General features: G+C 40.0%; 2 long non-coding RNA genes across 2 annotated transcripts in view; one reads left to right on the top strand and one right to left on the bottom strand.

The window, feature by feature from the left end:
* Window positions 1-12,658, top strand: part of LOC121142903 — a 57,386-nt gene extending 44,728 nt beyond the window's left edge. Inside the window, exons 2-3 of the long non-coding RNA XR_005880039.1 lie at window positions 8,324-8,407; window positions 12,576-12,658. This is a non-coding gene — a long non-coding RNA (uncharacterized LOC121142903). The remainder of the gene's footprint in view (window positions 1-8,323; window positions 8,408-12,575) is intronic.
* LOC110340410 lies at window positions 9,427-21,441 on the bottom strand. The gene is made up of 3 exons (XR_002382226.2): window positions 20,464-21,441; window positions 12,167-12,255; window positions 9,427-9,954 (listed from the first exon to the last, which is right to left on the bottom strand). It is a non-coding gene; the product is annotated as an uncharacterized LOC110340410 (long non-coding RNA).
* Window positions 21,442-21,566: the final 125 nt, after the last annotated feature.

Genomic DNA, 21,566 nt, shown 5'->3' with positions numbered 1-21,566 from the left:
ATGCTCACAGATATCACTACGCTGGAGGGACTTCAGCAAATCATATATCACTTCAGGGGAGGCTGGAGGGAACACTCTGACATGGAAACATAAGCTCAACTGCTAGTCCTTGCTCTTCCTGGATGTGCAGTCACATTTACACAGAGGAAACAAAATGGAGGAGGAGGAGGAAGAGGAGGGAGGAGAAAGGAGGGAGAGACTTTAAATGACCTGAAGGATTCTGATGCCGATTTTAAGCAATGGACTCAGGCCTCTTAAGCACTAATATAGGTCCTGCATGAAATCATGTTCCTGGTGAAACAATTATTTTCATCTCTGAAGCTCATTATCACAGTGGAATACTGGAAGATGAATGTGAGCACATCCTAAATGAACAAATTTGTGTGAAAATATGAATCATAGTCCCCAGAAGCTGGGTTGCATTTTTCCTTCCATCCATCCTCAGTGTATTTCATTCGGCTTCTTTCATTCCTATAAGATATTGATAGAGAATTTTCCCCAACACATATTTTCTTTTGACACCAAATGAGAAAAAGTGTCGAAAGATCTAAAGGTATGGCACATATAAAAGATAAATGTGTACTTTTCAATTTTTTTATAAACCAGTCTTTCAATAACAATAGCAGGAATAAAATCTTGATGGCTATTGCAATAATGAAAATGTATTGCTGTTGCGTTATTGTACGGCAGAATAAGCAAATTATGCTTTGTATATCCTAGAAATTTAGCTTAATTTTATTATTTATATATGTGTGGTGTGATGTATATGTGTGCATGTGTTTGTATATGTGTACACACATATATTGATATATACATACCTGTGTGTGCGAATGTAAAATTCAGAGGTCAACAACCATGTACTATACATTTCTTTAAGCAGGGTCTTTCATTGAAACTAAAGTCTGCTGATTTGGCTAGACTGGCATCCAGGGAACTCTGTGGTCCAACCTCTTTCCATGCCCCTTTCCTTCCTCTTCAACACCAGGGTTACAGGTTCATTTGCTGCCCCTGACTTTTACATGGCTGCTAGAAATCCAAACTCACATCATTCTTGAGCAGCAAATATTTTACTAATTGAGCCATCTCCCTATTCCACTGGCAGTTTATCAATTGAGTCATTCAATAGATATTTAATGCCTACTGTGCTAACCACTGCTCTAACTACAACTAATGGAACTTCCCTGCCTTCACAGAGATCACTACTTACAAGGGTAAAAATCTGAAAGTAAAAATAGATCCCCTTGCTTATGATTATTTACTTAGCTCTGATGACACCTTCACCATGAATCTCCACATTTAATACATTTATAGGGTATTAGCATATGCATTTTTAAAGATAAATGCCTAAAGCTGAGAAGCTAAGCACAGTTAGAACTCAAACTATGGCTGAAGGACTAAGGATCCCGGGCCATTTTTCACTTATTCCACTGCATCTGTTTTTTATCTCAAAAGCATTCAGCACAAGTTGTTCTGGCTAGTTTCATGTCAACTTGACACAATCTGAGTTTTCTGAGAGAAGGGAACCTCAATTGAGAAAATACCTCCAAACATTCTGGCTGTGGGGAATTTTCTTAGTGATACTGGGGGAGGGCTCAGCCCATGGTGGGTGGTACCATCCCTGGGTTTTCTAAGAAAGCAGGCTCAGAAAGCCATGGATAACAAGCCAGTTAGCAACTCGCCTCCATGGCTTCTCCCTCAGCTCCTGCCCTGTTTGAGCTCCTGTCATGACTTCCTTCTTTGATAAACAGTGATGTAGAAGTGTAAGCCAAGTAAACTATTTCCTTCTCAAAGGCTTGGGTCATGTTTTTTCATTGCATTATCTTCATACCTAACTAAGACAATGGTCTTCCATATGTCCAAATCTTAATTTTACAAGTGGTAGATAAAACAGAAGAAAGCATGATCGTTGTCCCATCTTCTAGTGGTGAATTCAGAGGACATTAGAAATAATTTTTCTTGAAATTTCTTTGATGCAGCTAAGTTTATAGGGCATAAACAGAGTCTGTGTTATATGATGGCATGTAGGGGGAAGGGGCGGGAGTGTTTGCTGTTATGTGTCTCCATTTGAATAGCGTATTCAACTTCCAGGACATTACTCATTACTGAGTTAAGTTCAATGCTTTTACGGATAAAGTTCAGTAATACCACCTTAAATGTACCTGTTGCAGTGTCACCTTAAATCTATCTACTGTGAGTTGCACTGATTTTCCTCATCACACTTGTACTACACAAAATTGTACAAAAATAATCTGAGTGTTATTTCCTGATTCATTTTGTAGCCATAAATACTTAAAATTGCCTAACATATGTATACATAGTTGCTTGACTTGAATCTTAACTTGCACTTTTTCCTCTTATTTTTTGAGAATGTCTTATTTTGTATTCATTTTCAATTCCAAACTCCTCCCAGACCTACCTACCTGCCCATACCCATGTTTCTATTTTTTTTAATCTGTTGAGTCCTATTTGTGCTGGCATGTGGCATCCCTTGACCTACCAGGGAACACACCCTTAAAAAAAACTCCCTCTCACAGCATTATCTATTACCAATAGCTTATCAGCTAGGCCATAACTCCAAGCCCATTTCCCTCCGCCATGCTGAGATCTTTGTCTGTCTGGAACTTGTGCAGGTCTTATGCATGCTGTCACAATTGCTGTGAACTCATGTACAGCTGTCCTGTTAAGTCCAAAAAGCAATGCTTTCTTGTAGTCATCCATGATCTTAAATCCAATCAGAAAGTGATCGGTTTCTTCCATGGTATTCATGCAACTACTGCACCAGTGGACACATGTTGCCAGGTGAGCTGTTGCTATAGCTCTCTAGGTCCATAGCTAGGTAAGATTGATGACTACTTTTCTCTTCTGGCCAACAACTCCAGAAGAGGTAGCCCATCTCTACACTGGGATCTTGGTAGCCCGTAGGCATCATTGTTCTTTCATAGAGAATATATTTAATCTTTTATAAAGTATATAGTCAAGCTTTTGTGTATATATTTGCAGATATAGATGTAGATGTATGTATTTGGGGAAGCTTCTGGCAGTAGTAGGGTTTCAAGCGACCTTTTCCAAAGGTCTTTAATATCAGTCAGCTCTGCCTGTGTTCCCTCAGACCACAGCAGAATGGCTGCAGCTCACTATCCTCTTATAGTGACATGCATACAATGTAGGCAAACTGAAACTCAACTGGCTGATTACCAGCATTTTCTAACTACTTCTATATTTCATGTATCTGACTATCATGTTTGTTCTACCCTAGGTCTGTGAGTCTTCCCGCTTCTGGATCCTGGCCATCTAGGCAGTGTCTGGCATTGGCTCCCCCTTGTGGTCTGGCCCTTCCGTAGCCAGTTCTTTAAAGAATCATTTCTTAGCTGGCCTGGAACAACTCATGTAGACAGGCTCTTGGAATTCAGGGAGATCTGCCTGCCTCTGCCTCTGAGTTCTGTAATTAAAGAAGTATACAACATTGCATCCAATAATAATCAATATGTTTAAGAGATGAAAGAACTATGTACTAATACTCAACCAGATCTATCTTAGGTATCTGTCATAGTTATGAGTCAATAAAAACAACATAAGCTGGGCCTTGTGTGGAGCTTCCAGACAATCTTGTAATGATAAAAGTGTGTCAGAGGAAGAAGTCTGTCAATGACTTCTGTCCTAGCACATACAGTGAATATCAGAGTACACAGTAGACACCAAGAAAATAGCAAAATTACTCCTCATCTGGCTGATAAAACTAGTACACAATACAAGAAACAAATAATATTTATCCTCACCAAATACAACAAGAAGACAACCAACAAGTGAAAATTAGCTGCTTTTCAAAAGAGACTTATGGTCAGTGTGTCAATAATGGATGTCTGCTAATATTTCTGTGCATTTTGTTTGGTTGAAAATAATCACATGTCACAGTTTATTTAAAATCTCTATCTGCATATTTAAAACTGTTGGTAAAATTCTCTAACTTGAAGAAAAACCCTTCTAAATAGAATTGTAGCTTAAACCAATTTAAAAACACAACACCTGTTTACTTCCTGGAAACAACTGATTGGCATAGGGGAAGATGAAAATGTATGAGCTGACATTAGCTTTCTATGGATGTCAGGAATAAACAGTATTGTGACTTAGTAAATGTAACTAGTATTGAACTTCCTGAGGGTTTATGTCTGTGTCTTTCTGAAGTATCTTTCTAAAATATGTCATGTGGAAGCATTGAGTTCTTAAATTGGATTTAGAAAAGACGATTACTTAGAAATAAATCAAGAAAGTAAAACAATGTAACCTATTTGACCACATTGTTCTCACCAAATACTTTGAGGGACAACAAGTTTCAAGCAATTAACACATTTTAAATTACTGTATTTAAATATTTACTCTTCACATCAGAATGCCTTTGATTCTTTTGTGTACATTTGTTAATGTTTGGTTTTATCACTTACAGTGTGTTACTGTAGTTCATTAAATATAAGTTGCCAGTAATTAGAATGGGAACATAATTATATGTTTCACTAAGAAAGATAAGAACACTATAATTATAATAGTAAGACCTCATTAACTGTTAAGAAGCACCCCAATTTCAAGGATATTAAAATCTGTGTGTGATGGGCTAAGCACACCTAGAGTAATAATAGCTAAGTTTCTGGGTGAATAACAGAACAAAACCAAGATGTTGTCTCAAAATCCCAGATCCTCTCTCAAAATGAGTCTATGTATATAGCCCAGGTCAAGAAAAGACATTAAACCAAGACCCCTCATGTCTTTGCAATACTTTCCCTACCTAAAGCATGATCCAAAACTGACTTCTCATGAAATATAAATTTCAGCTCTCTATCAAGGAAGGATTCCAGGATTTCTTCAACGTTTTTATTTCTATTTCACTAGGAAAATTTGGTCACCCTGTATAAAGGTAATGGAGGCACAGGAACATGTTCAGGAAGCCATAGCTATAACAACACCATCTCTTTACATGGAAGAGGGGAGTGTCAGATATTAAAAGTCAACTAGAGGTCTACTCAATGTATAACCTACTAGGCCAGGAATGGTGTGTCTAGCTTATATGTAAATACACAGACATGGATGTTGATAGTTTTTGCAGCTTCAGATGTTGACTACTATGGAAAACTCCTTTTGAGGACAATTAGTATTTTAGTTTGGTTTGTCTAGAAGCAGAGCCTAGATAGATACTTGATTAATCAATGTATTAATTATGAAAGAAATATTGCTTTTGGGAGATGCACAGATCTTAGTGTAAGATGGTGAATGGAGCATGGGGAAAGCCTAGAAAGTAAAACTATGGAACCAGTCCAAAGTTAGCACCAGGTTGCTCCTAAAGACTGTATTATAGACAGATTCCACTATATCCTTGGTGCATCTTTCATGGTGAAGTCACTGCACAAAGTATGAGAAGATGGGTATCTGGCAGCTCCTGTTTGACTTTAAGTATTTTTAGGAGATCAGCAGTTACAGCTACCTTGGGATTGCAGTTCATAGCTGCTGGAGGATGCCTGCTGCAGCCACTGGTTTCCCGTGCTCCAGCATGTGATGCTGAGTATTGCCTTCCTCAATCATTTGCTTTGCTTATTAATATCTCCATTCACTGATTCGTTACCCTATATTAAATGTCTCCTATTATGCAGGCTTTCAGAATGTAGATGAGAATACTCAGGACTACCTAATTGTCACTCATGGCATCTTCTCACCCAGGGACAAAGCACTCACACACCTCTCACACACATAAAAACAGGAGCACTTTCCAGGTATGGTGACTCACACCTGTAATTCCAACTCTTGCAAGTCTGGGGCAGTTGGATTGCCATGAGTTTAAGTCTAGTCTGGGCTACATAATGAGTCTTAGATTACCCTGTCCTATAGTAAAGTATCTGTCTACAAAAAAAGGAAGGAAAGAAGAAAGGAAGGAGGGAGGGAGGGAGGAAAGGAGGAAGGAAGAGAGGGACAAAGAAAGGAAGGCAGGGAAGGGAGGAAAGGGAGCGAGGAGGGAGGGAAGAAAGGAAAGAAGGAAGGGAGGAAGGGAAGGAGGGAAGAAGGAAGGGGAGGAAAGGAAGGCAGAAAATAACATTAAGACAAAAAAGCAAAAAGCAGCACTATGGAGTGTAACATGTACTCGTCCTGCTAGCCACCTGGGCCCTGACGAGCTGTTTGAGCCCCCAAATAACACACAGGACGCTATATCAATTATAAGTTGTTGGCTCTTTGCTATGCTTTCTTATTGCCTAGCTCTGACTTAATATTTAACCCATAATTGCTAATCTGAGTATTTCCATGTCTCTTACTGAAGAAAGGTTCCAGACCTCTTACTTCTATAGCATCCTACATTGTGTCTGTCTGTGCCTCTCTTTCCCAGAATCATCCTCAACTCCTAGTCCCACCTATCTTGCTTTCCTATTGACCAACAGTGCTTTATTCAACAACCAATAAGAGAGACAGATTTACAGAATGACATCTCCCATCAATGGAGTACTTAGGAAGCATCTTATAAGTTCAACCTTCCAAAGACATCTCAGATCCACCTCTCCATCATCAACTCTGTACCACAATGCTCAACCCACTAAGAGCCCCAGGTTCCACTACTGTAAAGGTCCTAAATCCTTCTGCAGTTAAGTGTCATCACTCTTAATCCATCATCTCCATTGGGACTCATTCCTCTTTATGTGTTCCATGTATTCCCCTTTTCCAAGCAAGAAGTGTCACATTCATTGGATGGTTTAGAGAACAAGGAAGGACCACAAACTGCCCTTCACCAGGTCCCTCACTGGACTGTGAAAGCATCTACTACAGTTTGCTTCAAGCTTTCAACAACAGAATCAGTACTTAGTTCACTAAACACAGAAAGTACATGAATATTCGGAGTGATTATAAAAAACAGTGTTTGCCCCTGCAGAGAAGGCAAGAGCACTGTGGGAAGGCTAAGGCAGGCTGAAGCATTGATCTGCAGCTGTTCTTGACAGAATGAGAAGGAGGCAAGGGAGAGTGGGAAGAATCAGAAAACAAGAAAGGAAAGATTAAAAGAGGGGGAGAGACCAAGCAAGGAAGAATAAAGGCACCAATGAGAAGGAATCCTTTTAGCACTATGTAGTAATCATTCTATAAAGAAAAAGTTGGTTACAGAATACATCCCTTCCTTTCCTGGCTGTTTTACATGAACATATATATTTTAATTAGCCAGTTCAAGTTTAACTTTTAATCTCTCTCTCTCTCTCTCTCTCTCTCTCTCTCTCTCTCTCTCTCTCTCTCTCACACACACACACACACACACGCACACACACACACCAATCACTTACTTAATACAAGATCTATTTCTTCAAAATTGGCCATATTCTCACCCTCCTTACTGTATGCAAATGGTCACTTTACTCTCAACAATCTAGGTATTTACAAAGCAAGGTAATAGGAAGTAAGGGGTGACCTTGCATACCAGGGATTCCTTAAAGTCTCATCATTTTACTACCCTCATATGGGGGGGTGTCTTCCTGTATCTTAGAATCACACCAAATATTAAAGAGTGGTTCTAAGCAGTCACTTCACTCCTGGCTCCCTTGATAGTTCCTCAGAGACTTTTACTGTGAAATGAGCTCATCTCTTAACAGGGACTGGGAAAATGAAAGAGAATTATGTACTTATAAGATGTAACTTCTTTTATACCTGATCTAGAATGTCAATTTAATTACTACATTATCTACATGCCTTAGAAATATTGGTGATTACTGGGTAAAGAAAAGTTTGCAGAATTCTGTATTTACAAGAAGAGTTTTCAAACACTCTCAGTGTATCTCCACCTCCCCCCCCCCTCTCTCTCCATCCCCTGGCTCCCTCTCTTCCTCCCCCTCCCCCAACCCCCTCTCTCTCCCCCTCTTTCCTCCTTTCTCCCCCCAGTCTCTTTCCCTCCCACCCCCTCACCACCATGAGATCATTCTTCCATCATAAAAATACAGAGGAGGAGGACTGGGGGAAGATCAAGGACATGGAACATTGCATTGTGACAATGACAATTATTTAGCAGCTGACACAATCCAACATGATCCTTCATTAAAACAGAAAGATCACCAAGAACAGTCAGGGTAACTCGGCATTTGCACATTGCCCACTGTTAAGGAAGGCCCTGAAAATGCACATGAGCCCTTCTTTCTTCCTAGGCAAGTGGCTTTCAGCAGGAAAAGCTGCAGCCTTACTTGTTTCGGAGTGGGAGTTGTAACCATCACAGACAGCTGTGCTCACATTCATTACAGTGGCTCTGGAGAGTGGCAATAGTGTGCTTTAGAGATGACTGTATACTATTCATTTATACTAAATGAGCTTGTTCTTCCAGGTATATGACAGGCGCTAAACAACGGTGTCATTGAAACACACATGTCAATAAATTTGAATCCTAAGCCGATTCTGCCTAACAAAGGTAATGATAATCTGGGGGAAGAGAGAGCTGCATCTAATTAATGAAATGCCCTTTGTATTTTCTAATGGTTGAGGCATTAACTTGAAAATGGCTTTCCCTGTAATAATTTACAGCCAAGCATTCTTTAATGGGAAAACAATTTAAATTTATGTGCAATTGAACTACAATTATTTGATTAACTTTATTAAATTCTCGTTGATTTTATGGTCTGCAAGAAGTGTCATTTTTTACAAGTTCCATATGTGGTGGTGTTGAGGCTTTTCAGCCTCAGGACTCAGTTGATGCAGACAATGCATCTCCTTTAGGAACCTTTTTCTCGTTTGCCTCATAGCTATGACCTAGACGGACAGGATTTGTTTAGATGCTTTTCACATGATTATCTCATTTTCATGTTCAAGAAGCAGCTGGATACATTTAGCAGTAGAATTTAATGCATTTCCAGGTAGGTTACCTTTACTTGGAAGTCTGTAAAGTCACTTTACTGGAGGAAGATCTGTACCCACATATTTAGGTTCAATTAGCAACTCTAATGACTATCCTCACACAGTATGGATAGCTAAGAGGATGGGAGAGGTTCCAAATCCATAATCAGACTTACACATTAAAGATTAGCTAAGGGTCAACGTGATGACTCAGTTGGTAAAGGCACGATCACCAGGCATACAGACTTGAGTAGGATCCCTGGGACCCACATGGTAGAAAGATAATTGCCTTACAAATAATGCTCTCTGACTTCCACACACATGCCATGGACACAGGTACACCTCCCACATACTCACACTAAGTAAATAAAAAGTACTTTAAAATATTTTAAATAAATAGCAAAAAAGAAGCAAAGCAAGCATCATTCTGAGGAAGACGCTGTGTACTGAAAAGAACCCTGTAGAAGAAAGGAAATCATCAAGACAGGTATTAAAACTGAAAGAAATGCAGGAAACCAAAAGACAATTATTTGAAAAAGTTCATTTAAAAAATCCCTTGAAGTGGTCAAGATTAAAAAAGAATACACAAACTACCAATACCAGGAATTGAAGGAGATATTTATTAGCGATAGAATACTATTAAAATATTATTACAAAAGAGCACTATTAAAACATTACTAAATATTAAGATAGTATTAAAATATTGTGTATGTTCTGTGTACAGAAGTTCAACAAGTTAGACAAAAATAGATTCATTTTTGGAACAAAGCAATCGAAACTCACCCAAGAACAGATTTATTCTATTTGGCAATTTGAATGATCCCTTCTAAAAAGCAATAGATTAGATAAATACTTAAAACCTTTTGATCAGCAACAACAAAAGCCCTAGGGCCAGTTGATTTCACTGACAATTTCTATAAACATTTAAAGAGGAATTAATAAAATTGTATGCACTATTGTCCATCAAATAGAGTGGAAATCAATACTTCCTCGGTGATCTTGTCAGATCAAGACTACCTGAATACAGAAACAGACCCTGTGAAAAGGAAAATCAGAGACCAGTGTCTTCCATTAGAGTCAGTGCAAAAGTCCTCATCAACCACCAGGAAAGCAGAAGCCACCACTCTGCAAAATGAATAATAGTGTAGTGTTGCACAACAAGATGCTGGGAAGATGACTCCATACTTTAGAAAACCAACATAAACCAGAATCTGCAGATTAAAGAAATCCATGTGTTTACCGAATATGTAATAATAATTGACAAAGAAACATTGGTTCGTGATTAAAATTAGCAAAACTGTCATGGTAAATTACAGCCCTATAGAATTCACATCTAACTTTGAACTTGGAGAAAGCAAGAACTCACTAAGCTGGGACAAAGGAAGAATGCCCCTTCCTACCTAACTGTTAGCATAAGGCCAAAGTAAAAAATTAACAACATGTGCATGAAAACGTGAGTTTCACATAGAAGATTCCAAAGACTCTACAAAGTCTTTGAAGACTTATAACTGAGCTTAGTAATGAGTATATAAAATATAAGATTCAAGTTAAAATTCAAACATTTCTACTGGGTATAAACAAAGAACACTTGGAAAATCAAATTATAAAAAGTACCATACCCCTTTAAAGTAACACCAAAACAAAACCATAGTGATGAATCTAATTAAACTAGATCTCTCTCAAAAAAAAAAAAACAACAAAAACTACACAGTATTATGGAAGGAACAACTATGTTCTATGTGTTCTGTTTCTAGTAGGAAGACTCATATTTCTAATCCTATTTCTAAATCGTCAGTTCTCCAAAAATTGTCTTATTTCAACACAACTCCATTCGAACTCCCAATACAATATTTCAGAGTGATTGAAAAACTAGTATTAGGCTGTTAAGATGGCTCAAGAGTAAAGGTACCTGTCCCACAAGCCTAGAGTTTGAATTGGATTCCCAGAACACAGCTGAAGATAGAAGAGAATTGACTCTATAAAATTATTCTCTGACCTCTTACCCACTGTTACCTGTGCACAGATATTTTAATAGTAAATACATAACTTTATTTAAAATGAAAAATAAAAACTGCTTCTAAATTTTTTGTCTGGTTCGGAGAAAATGGTTCTGCAGTTAAGAATACTTACTGCTTTTCCAGAGGACCTGAATTTGTTTCCCAGCACACTGGGTGGTTCACAACTGCTTATAACTCTAGATCTGTCACTGCCTTATGGACATACACAGACACAGACACACCCACACCCAGACACCCGCACCCAGACACCCCCGCACCCAGACACCCCCGCACCAGACACCCCCGCACACAGACACCCCCGCACACAGACACCCCCGCACACAGACACCCCCGCACACAGACACCCCCGCACACAGACACCCCCGCACACAGACACCCCCACACACAGACACCCCCGCACACCCCCACAGACACCCCCCCACACACACACACACACACACGGTGGAAGGAGGGAGATCTTTATAAAAGAAGAAACTGGCAAAAATGCAAATAATATTTTTGTTAATTGGGAGGACCAGCACTATCTAAAGACTAGTCACAGTCAACAAAATAAGGCAGTGATATTAAACAACAGACCCATCAGAAACAATAGTATTCAGAAAGATTCATGTAATTATTGTCCATTGTTATTTGACAAACATGTGAAATAAACTGAAGTGTTAAGTGGGTGTCCTTTAATTGAGTGGTGTTAGAACAACTGGACAACACACACAGCAGCTCTTCACAGCTCAGATAAGAATTTATTTCAAATGGATGACAGACCTAAATGCAAAGTGTAAAGTTTCTTTAAAAGGCCTAAGTATAAAGCTTTATTATGGATTAAGAAAAAAGATAGGTCACTAAAATCATGAAAAAATTTAAAACTCAATTAAATGTATCAATAAAAAGTAAAATATGGACTCTTAGTCCATTCAAACTGTTATAATGAAATGTCATAAGCTTTTATACGACCAAAATCTGTTCCTGCTGATTTTGGCAGCTGTGTACTTTCACGACAGAAGGGACAAGGCAGTTCTCTGAACTGCCTTTATGAAAGTCATAATCCAGCTACATGGGCTGTTTGATCACCAGGCAAAGCTCCACTTCCTAACACTGTGACAGCATGGGGAAGGGAGATGCAAACATCTAGTATAGCAAATGCTCAGAGACACCGTTATTTGAACAACAGCTGCCGCTGACTGGTAGAACTCACATATCTCACAATGGATTTGTTCAACCTCTCAAAACTTAGTGTCCTAGTCAGGGCTTCTATTGCTGTGAAGTGACACCATGACCATGGCAACTCTTGTAAAAGAAAGCATTTAATTAGGGTGGCTTACAGTTTCAGAAGTTCAGTCCCGTTATCATCACGGTAGGCGGTATGCAGGCAGACATGGTGCTGGAGGAGATGAGAGTTCTACATCTTGATCTATAAGAAGTGAATTTTGTCTACACTGAGCATAGCTTAGCATAGGAGACCTCAAAGCCCATCCCCACCAATAACTCACTAGCTTCAACAAGGCCATACCTACTCCAATAAAGCCATACCTCCTAATAGTGCCACTCTATATAAGTTATTTATGTAAGCCTATTTCATTCAGACTATCACAATTGGCAAAAAAAAAAAAAACCCTTAAGCTTGTTCTTTGTACTTTTTTGGTTTGGTGTAGTGAGTTTACCTGAGGCAGGACCTATGTAGTCCAGGATAGCCTCAAACACTTAAGCCTCATCCTGTTTTCTGAATCCTAGGATTGCACCCTAAACTCAATTTAACAGAAGGAAACTTTGAATCTCCTGGGTTCCCCTGACCACCAACTCCATGGAGACCTGGTATTTGAGTATTTGTTAGTCTATGGCTTCTCACATGATACAAACTATATATTTATTGTAGAATAAGCTTGTAAAATAATTATTTCACCATGGCTTTTTCAAGCATCTTTGTTGCTATTTATCTCTTGTTCTGAGTACTCTTCTTAACTCCTTGCTGTTAACTCCAATTCTGTTTACTCTCCCTTTCCCCTTTCTAGAGCTCCTCACCCATAGTTTCTTCTTATTTTCCTGGTTTCTGTGGTTACTCTAGGTCATGTATTACAATCTAGGCATTCATAGCTGGGCTCCATAAATAAGAGAGAATATCCCATAATTGACATTTTTGAGATCTGGGTTTATCTCACACAATTATGCTCTCAAGTTCCATCTATTTGCCTACAAATGTCATGATTTCATTTTTTTCTTCATGGATACTGTTTGGAGACAGTATCTTATATGCATAAGTGTTTAGCACCCATGAAATCTAAAATCATCTCCTAAACAAGATCTGTATAATAACAATACCAGCTGACATACCAGCAAGGATGGAGAAATCACACAAGACCCTACCACTAGATGAAGGACCACAGGAAATTACTGGCTGCTGAGGAAGGAAGAAGCAGTTTTCTTCAGGCGATGAGCCTCTCTCCTGCAAGGGTATTAATCACTAAACATTATTAGAGAGAACTATCAGAAGAAAAGGCCTGGAATCCCAGAGAATGTAAGGTATCAAAGAAGTTGGAAGCGAGAGACAGAGGATTGGAAATGATGTAAATACAGTTCACTCATATATTAAATCCTCACATTTTTTAAATTAAAAAGAAAGAAATCATTCACAGACATCTCAGCAAAGATGATAATTAAGCACATGAAGATGATCAACATAATTAGTCACTTGAGAACTGCAAACCAAAGCCACAATGAAATAAATATTACCACTCATCTATTTGAATGGTTAGCAGAGACAAAACAGACAACTCCAAATGCTAACAAGGATGAAAACAGCCAGACTTCTCACCCAAGGCTGATGAAAATGTAAAATACCATAGTCACTGTGCATTTAACAAAGCCCTTCTCTAAAAAACAAGCATTTCACAAAATGTGACCCCTCTCCCAAAAGAGGAAAGAAAACTACATGCACAACAACATTTGAATATAAAATTTTAAAAGTTATTTTGTAATTTGGTGATTGGCTTTGTTTTAGCATTTTCATGCATATATGTCATTACACTCTGTTCTTACTCAAACTCAGCCCCCACTCCCTCTCCACCCCCGCTGATCTTCCCCAGCCCCCTTGTTTGTCTTCCTCTCTTCAAACAGTCTACCTTTTGTTTTTTGTGTCACATAAATTCTATTACCCTCAGGAGCCCTACTGCCAGAGAACCTCATAGAGCTGTGTATACTTCTCCACAGATGGTATTATCCATACCCTCATGACCCCAGCCTATCATCAGAGGGATTACCCACAATACCATACATGCCTCCCACAGACTTTTGAGGATCTGCTTCGAGAACCTGCCACTCTATGGAGGGCTCATTCCTGTGCTCACAGTCTGAGCCCTCCATAGAGTTAGGGCCATTTGTTATACCTCATTTTCACATCAACAGTGTGGCCCCAAGACTGATCACAAGCTCCAGTCATTTGATCCAAATCCGCCAAACAGAGATCCAAATGCCCACCTGAAAAAGGTGGAATGGAGATCCATACTGAAAGATAAAAAAAATGACCTGACTCCAGATGCCTAGCTCCTATTGAAGTGGCTGGGGTAATGCCTTCTTGTCCTGACTGCATTCTGTGTCTGTCTACACAAGTCTCAGCCCTCTACACTATCCCACCCCCAAATCCACATCTTTCTTTGCAACACATTTGGGATTTCCACGACCCTGGCCATAATCAATAGGTATTAACCAAAATTATATATATATATATATATATATATATATATATATATATATATATATACACACACATAACTAACATAACTGGCAAAAGTGTACATCAAAATGAATTGTCATGTTGGATCTAAAATTACTGTCATGCATCTAAAACAACTGCTGTGTTCTGCCTAGACAAATGCTGCCAGGTTTCTTTGCATCTCATTTAACATTGATGTAACTGTGGGGTTTGCCTTTTAAAATGCTGTGATTCTGAGGATCTGCAATAAGATACGTGGGCAGTAGCCTGTTCTTAGTCACCAGCCAAAATTAAAGGACTCTTCTACTCTTAATTGGCTTAATTTCTATGGTGGTCTGTACCTTTCTCACAATAAGTATCCTCCAAAACTCAGCTCCCCCATAGTAATGTTCCCCAAGAGAAGCAACTGTGATTATATACAAGACAATGAATTCAAAACGGTAATTAAAAACACATTCAAGGCACTTAAAGAGGGTGTGAATCAATTCCAGGTGAAAACACAAACTTGAATGAAATAAGACAAGAAAGGAAGAAAATGAAATTTGATAAAGATAAAGAATTTCTGAAAGAAACCCAAATAATAGGGGTCAATAAAAAGCTCAACAGGAAACCTCACCAGTCAAATGAATCACATAAATGAGAGCTCATCAGCATTTGCAGACAAGTTAGAGAAATATCTGTTGCCAGCACTTCAAAATTAGTGACTAGTCAAAACATCTAAGAAATAAATAGGTATGGCAATATAGCTAGGTAGATGAAGCTATTGGACATCAAGTCTGACAATCTAAGTTCAATCCCTGGATTCTGCATAGTGGAAGGAGAGAAACAAGTCACATGTACACACACACACAAACACACAACAAATAAACTTTAAAAATCATACATGGAATGTCTTATAAATTCCTTCCATTCTCATGCCTTAAGAGCAGCAATACTCAAAATATCTGCTGTTTATCAATACTTTATCAATATGTTTATCAATACTATATTCTGGGTACTCTTGTTTCTTTCTTAACAATAATATCTGACCCTAAGACCCACCTTGTAAGATCTACTTATCCCTCATTTACAAGTGAGGATGTTGTGATTAAGCAGTAACTAAGTGTTTAAGACATCAAACAAACATCTAAACTGGGATTCAAGCCAGCCAGGTGTAACTCAGAACCTATGCTTTTCATTCCAAGCCTTTCAAGCACCTCATTTACTGGAGTTGACTCTACAGCATGTTTCTCAAATCATTTCTTATCCTTGAATATCTTCTTTCCCAATTAATCTTTGCCAAATTCCTCAAGGATTCTCTCCTCACAGAGCACACCATTTAATTATCCTTCGTGGATAGTTTAAAATTATTTCCTTGCCACCAATCACTCATCCCATAGTAATTCTCGAAGGTGTTATCTATGCATGAAGTTCATTCTCCTCATGACCCAACATTCTTAGTCATTCATACAAGGAGAAAGTATCCAAGATTTAATGAGCACCTAGTTCATGCCTTGCAGCCTGAAAGATTAGTCACTGCTTACTGAAGCTTGCAGCACACTCCATGTAAGCAGAAATTGTCACCCCCCCTTTGTGTCCTTCACCCAATTTCCCCTAAATAGCTGTTAAATTGCACTCCACCAGATTTTTAGGATTGAAGAGTTAATGCACTTGTTTGTTTAATACAGTCATAGATACACAGATCCAAGCGTTGAGAAGGAGCATCATGGGTTTTGTGCTGAAAACAGCTGCTAATGATACATCAGGCCCAGTGTCCTTCATGGCAGAAAACAAGCAGAGGAGGCAAAGGTGTAGAGGTTGTACTCTACGTGTAATCAAAAAGCCAAGCAGACAGAGGGGAACGCTTGCCAAGCTGAAGAATTCGGCGCTTGTAATGAAGGGATGGGATTTCGTTGAAAAACCTACTTCCCTGCCAGCTGGATGATCTCATTGTCACAATGAGCTCTGCTGGCTGATAACCACAGGGTCCTAGGAATTAGGCAGACTCACAAATCACCTGCATAGCATTCTGGCTACACGTTAGAAAGTTGAATTAATTGCCTGGAAATAAATGAAGGGGTGAGGCCAAGAATTGCCTCATTAGTATGCAGCCACACTGCTGTCTTTTGAGGAAAGGGAAAGAAGTTGGGCAGCAGGAAAAGGAAAACAATGGGAAGTAGGGAGGGGAATGGAGAAAATAATGAGGAACTGTTATTTTACAAGCATTTCAAGACTGTCCTGTGAGCTGGATGGGTTACAGGATGTTCTGGTCCAGCAAAATCCAAGACGTCCACGTAGAATACACCCATGCTTTCTAATACAGCAGCCATGCTCAGAAGCACCACGGCGCATCTATATGCAACCCAGATCAAGCAGTTACATGGACGTTTCCTTTTTATTCCCCAAATGAAATGTAGCAACATTCAGGTGTTTTTCTTTGGCAAGAAAGATGGCAATTGAGAGAAAACAATGCCCAACAGGTGCACCACTCACACACGCTCATCAATGGCTTCATTCCAGCATACTCTACAGCAGAAGCTGGATTCTCCAGGCAGGGTAGGCCTTTCTTTCACAGCACCTTCAATTTGTGCAGTTAAAAATTGTTTAGTCTTTAAAACCACACTTATAAATCCAGGCTCAGGATGTCTAAGAGTACTGGTAGTTTCTCCAAATCTTATATACCTGTTGCATCGTTAAGGGGCCCTGCTCCTGGGCAGACCCTTGATAGCGGCCAAGCAAAGATTCAGAACACATAGGGAATTACAAGCACTGTATGGTGGCCAGAATGTCCTGGACATCAGGTCTGAGTGTGTGTGTGCACATGTACACACACGCACACAGTTTATATACTGAAATTATAAACCCAAGTGGGGGAGGTGATCCTTGGAGGGTGGAGTTTGCCTTTTGGAGACGAACAGATCATTATAGAATGGAGACAATTAGTGCCTCACTAGCAACAAAGGAAAAGAGTCCCTTCATCTCTCTCCACCAACATTTCTGCATTGGATTTCTTACCTCTAGAACTAAGAAATTAATGTTTAAAGCATCCATTTCTATGGTAATTGTTACAGCAACTCAAACCACTAGCGAATACCAGACACCAAGCTAGATGTGCAGCTCATTTCTGAGTTGACCTGAAGGCTGATCAATGGGAAGTATTCACAAAATATTGCTATAAGGTGCATTTTATCCATATATAACTTTTTTGGCTTTTCAAGACAATGTTGCTCTGTGTAGCCTTAGCTGTCTAAGATAAGGCTGATGTCAAACTCTTGCATTGAACTCCCCAGTGCTGGGATTAAAGGAGTGTGCCACCACTGCCTGACTCCATATATAATTCTAAGAGGATTGGCATACATACAGGAGCTGAAAACATTCCACCATGGCCACCTACATCTAGAGAGTCAGACATACCAGTACCTTCTCGGATCAAGAAGGTAGGAATGTCACAACAAAAAGTGTTAGAGCTGAAGAGATGACTCCATGTCTAACAACAGTTGGAGTCCCTGCAAAGGACCTGGATTTGCTTCCCAGAACCTACATTTCACGTCTCACAGCTCACTGAAACTCTGGTCCCAGGGGGTCCAACTTGTTCTTCTGGTCTCCACAAGCACATTCACACACATGGTGCACATACTCAGGCTCTCTCACACACATATAACACAAAACACATCTTTAATAAAATAAAAAGTACAAATGACGTAGCCTCTATGTACAGTGCTTCAAGGGTCAATGATACCAGCTCTTTTCAAAGGACTAAGGAATCTGAACTGTCCCTGGGAAACACACACTGCATGAGGACACCATTCCTAGTCACACGGGGTCCACAAGTGAGAATGTGCAAGCTCCCTCGCACTTTCTATTCTTTCTTATATCCCTACCTCGAACACTCATGTTAAGGAATGGTCTTCATGATTTAGTGTATCAACACAAGTGTCAATCACTTAAAAAAACCCTCACATAAAAACCAGAAATGTGCTTTACAATAGGTATCCCTTGCAGTCAAGTTGACTACCAGGACTAAGCATCACAAAGCTCCTGAGAGACAAGTGGTATAATGAGGCTCAGCCTTCTCTTCCTGAAAACCTGGGGATGCCTCTGTTCAGTCTTTGAATGCCAGTCACACTCTTAACACCTGTACTATTTTCCGGATCACTGTCATCCTTTAAACTCTAAAGCCTTCTGCACTGGCTTTGGTTCTCTAATCCCTTTATATGCAGCCCCAAAACCTAAGGCAAAACAGATACTGTGGTGATCTGAATGAATGCCCCCCCTAGACTCATATATTTGAATGCTTAGTCACCAAGGAGCAGCAGAACTGTTTGAAGGGATTAGAAGGATTAGGAGGTGTGGCCTTATTGGAAGAAGTGTGTATCTGGGGGTGGGCTTTGAGGTTTCAAAAGTCCATGCCAGGCCCAGTGTTTTTCTCTCTGCCTATAGATCAGGATATAGCCCTCAGCTACTGCTCCAATACCTGCCTGAATGCTGCCATAATCCACCATAAAAATAATGGACTAAGCCTCTGAAACTGTAAGCAAGCCCCAATTAAATACATTCTATTATGAGTTGCCTTGGTCATGGTGTCTCTTAACAGCAACAGAACAGTGACTAAGAGAGGGATAATTTGGCTTCATCCTCCTATGGGCCACTTTCTTTGCAGAACTTTTCATGGTATGTGATCTAAAGTATCCTCCAGGATCTCTCTTCTTGAGAACTAAGAACATATTTCCCAGGGACCCTGAACCTCCTACCTGAATTCCCTCATACCTGATTACACTGGTTCCAACTTTTGTCACCTTTTTAAATTATACAGCACTTAAGGTATAAAATTCTCCTGTTTTTTCCCGTGTCTTAGGGTTTCTATTGCTACGACCAAAAGCAAGTTGGACAGGAAAGGGTTTATCTGGTTTACCCTTCCAAAAATTAATCCATCACTGGGGAAAGTCAAAACAGGAACTCAAGCAGAACAGGAACCTGGAAGCAGAAGCTGATGCAGAGGCTATGGATGGGTGCTGCTTACTGCCTTGTTTCCATGGCATGCTCAGTCTGCTTTCTTATAGAACCAAGGACCACCAGCCCAGGGATGGCACCACCCACCATGGACTGGGCCCTCCCACATTGATCACTAAATGAGAAAATGCCTTACAGCTGGATTTCATGAATGCATATCCTCACCTGAGGCTCTTTCCTCTCCGATGACTCTAGTTTGTGTCAAGCTGACGTACAAAACCAAACAGTTTAACTGACCCCTTGTCAACTTGATACATCAGTATTAAGCCACAACCCTTCCTTTCTTATTCATCCCCAAGATCTCACATTAAAAACATAAGTAACTTTAAAAGTCCCACAGTCTTTACTAATTCAAACACATCAAAATTTCAGTCCTTTTAAAAGTCAGTCTCTTTTAAAATCCAAAAGCTTTTAAAATTCAACGTGTCTTAACTATGAGCTCCAGTAAAATACTTCCTTACTTCAAGAGGAAAGAATCAGGGCACAGTCACAGTCCAATCAAATCAAATTCAGACTCCAGCTGTCCAATGTTTGGGATCTACCCACTATCTTAGACTCCATCAAAAAACTAGGATCAAAATCTCTCAAAATCAAAAATCTCTTTAAAAAATTTCCAAGTCACCAAGTGGTGGTGACTCACACCTTTAATCCCAGAACTTGGGGAGGCTGAGGCAGGCAGATGTCTGAGTTTCAAGTCCAGCCTGGTCTACAAGAATGAGTTCCAGGACAGCCAAGGCTATACAGAGAAACCTTGTCTTGAAAGAAACAAAAAGTTGAAAGTCATCTGTGAGCTGCTATAAAAATCAAAGTTAATTAAAATACCTTCAAGAGGGAAGACTGGAACACAGTCACAGTGTGAACCAAGCAAAACCAAACTTCAACAGTATGAATAACTCAATGTCCCATTACATGGGATTCACTCACCATCTTCTGGGCTCCTCCAAGGGGCTTGGGTCACTTCTCCAGCTCCGCCCCCTTGCAGCACACACAGCTTGTCTAGACCCCGGCTGGCTCCACTCTGGCTCCATTCCATTGCTGTTGCTGTTCTTGGTGGTCATCCCGAAGTGCTGGAATCTCTAAAATGCTGGAGTCTTCTGCTGCAACCGGGCTGCACTCTCACCAATAGCCTCTCATAGGTGCTCTTCAGGGTGCTAAGCCTCAAAGTTCTCTGCATGACTCCTTCAGTCCTGGGCCTTTAATTGTTAGTGAGGCTGTACCTTCCCCAGTGGCCTCTCCTAGATTTTCATAGTCCTGAGCCTCAGCTGTTCTCCATGACCCCTTCATGCCTTCAAAACCAGTACCGCCTGGGTGACTCTCACACATTACCAAGTCCTGATGCCAACCCAAGGTACAACTTTGCCCACCTCCAGGACACAGCTTCTGTGTGCTGACTTTCAGGAAACACTTCCCAGAAAATATTTCACCTCAGTGATGTTGGTCTCTTAATCACCACGAATTTCTTAGCTCCTGCTGACCAACATCAAGTATCCCAGCAAAGTTTCACTTTAGTAGTTCTGGTGTCTTGTTAATCACAGCTGATTCTTTAGCCCCAGCTAACCAGAACCATAGGATCTTCAAAAATAACAAATGGCCATGATAGAACCTTTAATCTTCCATCTGAAACTTCACGAGCCAGACCTCCATCTTCTGCACTGCTCTCAACATTATCTTCCAAGCTCCTAGAGAATATCCTAATGAGCTCTTAACATTGAGTGGTTTTTCTAGCCCAAAGTTCCAAAATCCTTCCACAGACCTCCCCAAAACATGGCCAGGTCTGTCATAGCAATATCCCACTATACTGGTACCAGTTTGTCTTAGTTAGGGTTTCTATTGCTGTGACTAAACACCATGACCAAAAAGCAAGTTGAGGAGGAAAGGGTTTATCTGGCTTACACTTCTAGATCATAGTTCATCATTGGAGGAAGTCAGGACAGGAACTCAAGCGGGGCTGGAACATGGGCGCAGGAGCTGATGCAGAGGCCATGGAGGAGTGCTGCTTACTGACTTGCTTCCCCTGGCTTTCTCAG

Source organism: Mesocricetus auratus, unplaced genomic scaffold (genome assembly GCF_017639785.1).
Source record: "Mesocricetus auratus isolate SY011 unplaced genomic scaffold, BCM_Maur_2.0 Super-Scaffold_100010, whole genome shotgun sequence".
Lineage (NCBI taxonomy): Eukaryota > Metazoa > Chordata > Mammalia > Rodentia > Cricetidae > Mesocricetus > Mesocricetus auratus.
The sequence above is the reverse complement of the archived record's forward strand: the minus strand, read 5'-3'. Positions and strand labels throughout refer to the sequence as shown.